Source organism: Benincasa hispida, unplaced genomic scaffold, assembly GCF_009727055.1.
Source record: "Benincasa hispida cultivar B227 unplaced genomic scaffold, ASM972705v1 Contig132, whole genome shotgun sequence".
Taxonomy (NCBI): domain Eukaryota; kingdom Viridiplantae; phylum Streptophyta; class Magnoliopsida; order Cucurbitales; family Cucurbitaceae; genus Benincasa; species Benincasa hispida.
The window spans coordinates 240,572-247,623 of NW_024063873.1; the positions used below are offsets into that span (position 1 = coordinate 240,572).

Below are 7,052 nucleotides of genomic sequence, written 5' to 3' on the forward strand. Positions count from 1 at the left end.
GATATGTAGTGGGGACTCACCGTGAAGAAGATATAATAAACTGTTCAATACTGTTGATGAGGTTTGAAGTCAAAACGAGGATATTCTTGGTGTTTTTGTTCCACACACTTTGTGGAGGTCCCCATTTCCTCAATTATTAAGCGGAAAAGCCTCCTTCGCCCCGGAAATTAATGCTTTTGAACTCGCGTTTGTCCACCCACGTTAACTTTAATACAATGTTCGAAAGGATAAGGCTTTCCCCTCCATAAAGATCCATATACTAACTAAGACCGAGTTCCTATTCCGGTTTATAACTCTCGGCAGACTAAAGATGAAGCTTTCAATGTCCAAGCACCAATTCGATGCGCACAATAAAACATACCATTCGCCTTTTGTACAGAACTAGAATTACAGATAAACTGAGGGACCAGACGCAAATTCGTGATTATTAATTGTTTTTGTCTAGAAGAGTGCGTCATCTATGTGGATTCACATGGCAAATATATATGAGAAACGATGTAAGCAAACCTTTCTGCCGAGTCGCACTTAATATTGGAAAGGAGATGATGGTACAAGTAAGATAATAATTCATGATTTATTATATTGCCAATACAAAGCACCGAACTGTGGTGAGCACTTCTTACATAAAATCATGGAATCTTTACAAAGCACCTACTATGCTACACCACATATGCGTTTGATACCACTTCCTATTCTAGGCGGCCTAGTTCGATCAAAAACCTGACATCTCCACTTGTCCTACCACAGAGTGTCGCAGTATAGTGTGCTGCAGCTTCGCCCTGCTAATTTCATTATTAAAGTCGAGAAATAACAGAGATCATTGCTAGGAACCTCGCAGGGGATAAAAGCCCAGTACAAGAAAATCTTCCACGCTTGCCCTAGTCCAACATTGGGCGGCAGATACCTTGGTAATGAGCTTTATATTGCACCCACATAGCTGCCCAATGCAGCTGACAGTCACGCGGTTGTTCATTGTCGATCAGTCTCGCAGTAGCGGAGAGACATCACCTAATTGGTAGTTTAATCTAAACCTTCACGATTCCGGATATATGCCCTACGCCACGAAATGAGGAGCCTTTGGAGTTAAGATTGCGGGGGGCCTACCAACATGGGACAATCGGGGACCACATGCATCATTAAGAGATCGAATATGCCCCTGATCACTCTCACTCACACAGGTTTTAACTTACCTTTAAAGTATCCATTACAATTTAAGTTTCACGACTCTCGGTATATATATGACGACACTCTTTATCACCGATGAGGGCACTCACTGTGTTTATTACGGGTGGTATGCTCGCAATGGGCCACCTTGTGGAAGAGTATTATAAGTACAACTTGACGAAGCAGCCCAGCTATCCTTTGGGTCATAATGTGGTTAGAATCAAAGTGTGACTCCTTCATAACATTTATACCTTGAGCAAACTGAGCCCGAGGGTGTCCAAAGGAAGCGGACAGGAAAATGCAAAGATCACTATTTCTATCTGGAGAAGCCAATTGGGAGACCCTGACCGCTTTACCCCACTTCTCCCTCACCTCTGAAGCAGCATCTTAGGTACCACACTTGCAAGCCGCAATGGTGTCACATTTGCTACGATCATAAGTGGGACCTCCCCAAAACCTGCCTGCACATATTGCGAGACGTAACTCTGAGTTCAGCCAATAGGAGAGATATATATGGTTGCCATGGAATGGTCCCAGTGAAATCAATCCCCCCCAGAACGCCCTTGGAGTTACTTCCTGAGCAGCTTCCAAAGAAGAGAGATGTTCATTCACTTTGGAGCAAAAATTTATTTTGGTCAAGTCTGTTCTGTTGCGATGCCTGAGACCCCATGAATGCGTGATCTAAAAACTCCTTGGAGTTGTTGCTTTGTTGACACCGATCACATTTCATTGCGTTAGTCAAGCGCAAACATCCCTCTGTCGAATGAACTGAGGGCCAGAAAAAAGGAATTACGTAGATCCACTATTTCAAAAAACTTTGGCTCCGCTAAGTATATACGATACATTAATCCCCTCAAAGTGCCCGCTCCAGGTGAGGATGGTGCACTTTATTCTCGTCTGAGCATTTCTCTTTCATTTGGAATGGTGACAAAAGTATGCGTTGTAGTGAGGTCGGTTAGGGCAGGCGGCGCGATGTGAGACGGCATAATCGAATGATTTGGTCTGTACTCTTTTGTGCAGATTCGACTCATCGAACTAGGTATCTTAAACTATAGTGTGTGAATGCTGGTGACAACTCATCGAATAACGCTCGTTAATCTAATTGCATATGTTTTGTTAGTGTAAATTGTAGGCAACCCATTCGAAATCAGCCTAAAGGAGATTCAAATAACTCGATATCTACTACAGTCATAATAACCAATAAACCTAAGAATGGTAAACCTACTGCGCATTACTTCAGGAGAGGCATTAATGAATCTTCTTGTAGGATCACAAAAGTTACTCAAGAGTTCTGGACTATTATCTATAGCATGAACCGACTTTGATCGAGCAAGTATCAAAACCCCACATAAGTCATACTTCCTGCGAAAATAAAAGAGCTTGGCTCGAAGAATGCCTGTTTGTCAAGTCATAAATGGTCTGGATTTCATTTTCAAAACCTTTTGCTCTTGAACCTTGGGCTAGTGAATCCCTCGGTGTTGCACCATTTAAAATTGTCACCGGTTAAGATTCCATTCAGAAAAGTCATCTTGACATTCGAGTAGACTTGCCAGATCTCATATATACGATAAGTTGCAAAACAAGAGTATGCGCGCGACTTTCCATGCAACAGCGAGTCAAGTCTACTGCAGGCGGGACTCCCTCTAAAGCTGGGTATTAAACTTGCACCACAAGTCGAGCCTTGAAAGGTCTGTACCTTTCACAATCAACACCCATTTGCACTTGTAATCATTTATAACCTATAGGTTTTACCCCATCAAGTGATCTATAGAGATCCCATACTGAGGGTTCACGTAATCGACTCCATCTCGAGACCATCTTACCCATATCATGCTCCTGGTCAACATTCCCACATTGCCTTTCGATTAGACAGCGATCCTCAACGTCGCGCGATGTACCATAGCAAGGATTCCGTGTAAACCCAGATAACGAAGGTGGGTTTGCAACCCCCCACTAACGTCGAGGTTCCCTCAACTCTTGAGGTGAAACCGACCTACTAGATGAACTCCGATCAACACTCTTGTTGATGTAGCAGGCTCTTTCAAAAAATCTTGTTGAAGAGTTCAGTAGTTTCATTGGAAAGCTCATGCAACACGATTTTGCTTCGTGGACTGTGCTCCCTTATATGATCCTCCTCCAGGAAAGTAGCGTTTATTGAAACAAACACCCGATTTTCCGTTGGATCATAAGAATAACCCCCTCGTGTACCTTTGGGGTAGCCTACAAAGAGGTATAACCTTGACCGTGGTTCCAACTTCTTAGGATTAGCCTCAAGCACATGTGCAGGTGATAACGGACAGAAATGCACGTTATCATAGTGCTAAATCCTTAAACAATGTTGGATTGCGTTGATGAAATATGTTAAATTGCGTCCATTAAGCATAAATTCTATAATATTGCAATCGCATGCGTCCAACGCATTAGAGCAGTTGATCTTTATATTTTTGTGCAGAATAATGCGTTAACGCAATGTAAAGAATTCGATCATAGGAATACATTGGTCGAGCGCAACTTCACAACAAGACTTTGCGTTGATCGTGCTCACAAACATTCACCCAAGAAGAATCACCGCAATATAGTGGGCACATCCGAACGAAAGGACAATTAAGATCGATGCGACAGAAAGTTGACAGCAGTCGGATCCAAATTAAGTTGACAGCCGATAACGGTCACAAAGTACATCCAACTTTATCGGTGACAATTATCCGACGAATCAATCAGAAATTAAAGCTATCCCATCTGTACAACAAGGAGAGAGAAGACGCCTTTCACCTTTGATGCCCTATAAATACCAAATGCATTCTTCAGAGAGGGGGTTAAGCAATCGATTATTTCATTATTTTACAAGTTCGCGTCTCTCTCCATATTCTTCTTTCATTTTAAGGCGGACGCGAGGAAGAAAGTGTGTCGGTAGATCGTTCCAGCGAGCTTGGAAAAGCACCAAAAGCTCCAAGACAGAGAGAGGGCCGACTCCTGCAGAAGTGGGAACATCTTTAATTCAGAATAAAGATTCCAATGTAAAAAGCCTCGGTCAGCAAGGAATTGCTACTAGGCTCTCTACATTAAACTTCCATTAGCATTTTGTACTTAACTTATTTATAAGAATGGAATTTCTTTCTCTATATCTGTTCACTCTCTGTGATTCACGCATGAGTAGCTAAATTAGTTGAATGGGTTGAGAAGCATTTAGCTAGCACAACAAGGGAATCTTCATTCTTTGCGATTATCTTGTTTATGTATGCTTCATTTGTCTATTAGAGATACTCGAGAGGGTAGTCTAAAGACAGTATCTAGACTTGGGAAGATCAGGTCATAATCTAGGTTTGGGAAAACCAGATTAGAACGCATAAACGAGAGATAGGCGCTTAGGGATGAGCATTATTTGTTATCAACGCATCGCATGCATCTTAGCAACAAGATATGATTGTATTCGATCACCTTGCTTTCATGCATTTTGCATCAACGCATAGGACAAGAGTAGAGACTTAGAAATAAGCTCTATGGACATTTGCATGCAACATTTGCATCCTAGATTTAGGAGCATCTCATTTACATTGGAAAATGACTTGTTGTGCATGGTAGTAACATGATCGCATAGTCTGATGCATTCCCAAGTAACGCTAGCTAAAGATCTTCTCAACCCGTTCATCGCATACTCATTACATCTATCAACGCAACTTTCGTTTCTCAAATCCGCCGCATTTATTTATTTCTTTTATCAACTCAAACAACAAACCAAACACTCTATTTGTTTTACCAGTTACCACAAAGTTTTCATAAGAAAATTATCGATGCAAACTATTTTCACAAGTCCCTGTGTTCGACCCTGGACTTACTAGGAAACTCGGAGGAATTTACACTTGAATTCCGCTGGGGAAATTTGAGTGCACAACACAATTCCATCAATGCATATCATCCATATCTCCACTTAATAAAATAACGCATCAAGTTTTTGACGTTGTTGCTGGGGACTTCGGTAAAACAGTTGTTAATGGTAATTTTTGTGAATTCTTTGCAGAACTCTCAATCTCTGGCGAACTAAGACTCGGAGATTGAGAGAACATTTCGAAGGAGACTAAGAGACCACCAACAACAATCCGATAAAGAAGAGATGGCAGAGCAGCCTAGGAATGAAGCACCAAACAACAACAATGTCATGGTAAATCCGATTCTGTTGGCAAATGATCGCAATAGGCCCATTAGGCACTATGCATCGCCAAACCTCTATGATTTCTCTCCGAGAATCATGAGGCAGACCTTAGACGGAAGTAGGTTTGAAATAAAACCGGTAATGGTGCAGATGATCCAGGTTGCAAGACAATTCAGAGGAAGGCGTGATGAGGATCCGCATGCCCACCTCCGAAGTTTTATTGAAATCTGCAGTACTTTTGTGTTCCCGAATATCTCTGCTGAGGAGGTTCGACTAACGTTGTTCCCTTTTTCTCTCTGTGATCAGGCTAGAAAATGGGCTTATTCACTCGAACCAAGAGAGATCACTTCTTGGGAGCAGGTGGTGGAGAAGTTTATGAAGAAGTATTTCCCACCTACCGAGAATGCCAGACGAAGAAAGCTTATTACTAATTTTGAACAAGATATGGACGAATCACTCAGCGATGCTTGGGTGAGGTTTAAAAGGTTGGTCCGAGACTGTCCGCATAATGGGCTTCCAGATTGCCTGCAAATGGAAATTTTCTACCACGGTTTGAATCCTGCTTCACAGACCGCTGCCAATGCGGCAGCAGCTGGTGGTCTTCTTGACAAGACTTATGATGAGGCGAAGAATATCCTGGATCACATCTCCAAGAATCATGAAAACTGGAGGGAGAGCGACCAAAGACTAAGACTCAAAGATTCTTACACAAATAACGGTGCTATTGTCTCATTGGAAAACTAAATGACCGCAATGATGAATTTGATTCAAAGAATGACGATCAGCAGTCCAACACCAAAAAGTCGGCAAATCAACGCAATAAGTCAAAACACCGCAAGATGTGCAACTTGCGGTGATGGGCATGTGATGGAAGATAGTCCACAAAACCCACAGTCTGTATATTTTGTAAAGAACAACCCCTTTTCCAACACCTACAACCTCGGGTGGAAAAGCCACCCAAACTTTGCTTGGAAGAATCAACAACAAAATTTTCAATCTGTGACACAAAAAGAAGAGCCACCAGGGTTCTTTCAACGCGGCAACGGTCAACAGAGCAACCAAGCAAGTAGCTCATAACAACCATTGCAATCTTCTTCCCTAGAAAGCCTATTGAAGCAATATATAGAGAAAAATGAGACGGTGCTTCAAAGTCAGGCTACGTCCATCTGCAACCTTGAATTGCAAATGGGCCAGATTTCTAATGAGCTCAAAAGTAGACCGCAAGGGGCACTGCCAAGTTCAACCGAGCTTCCACGCAACCCAAGGGTTCAGGTAAGGAGCAATGTCAGGTTGTGACATTGCACAGTGGAAAGACTGTGGAGGGAGAAAAGAAGGAACAGAACTGATTACCTTCATCGCAGCTGAACCTGAGATTATGACAACGCAAGAAGAAGAAAAAAAATGAAGCAATAGAACCTAAGTTTACGTCAACCTCAAAGTCAAATGAAACGGGAACCGTGAAAGGCTAGTTACCACCTTTTCTTCAGAGGCTAAAGAAGAAGAAAAATGAAGAGGTACAGTACCAACACTTTATGTCTACGCTGAAACAATTACACGTTAATATCCCTTTCAGTGAAACGATTGAGGAAATGCCGCCTATACCAAGTTTTTGAAGGACATGGTAACCAAGAAAAGAGGCACTAGAAAATTTTCCATGGTGGCACTAACGCAAAGTTCCAAATCTACTATCCCACCGAAGATGAGCGATTCTGGGAGCTTCACTATTCCTTGCTCCATA

General features: G+C 42.2%; 1 non-coding gene across 1 annotated transcript; it reads right to left on the minus strand.

Annotated features, from left to right (window-relative positions):
* Positions 1-5,722: 5,722 nt before the first annotated feature.
* LOC120068902 lies at positions 5,723-5,829 on the minus strand. Its single transcript, XR_005479392.1, has one exon. It is a non-coding gene; the product is annotated as a small nucleolar RNA R71 (small nucleolar RNA).
* Positions 5,830-7,052: the final 1,223 nt, after the last annotated feature.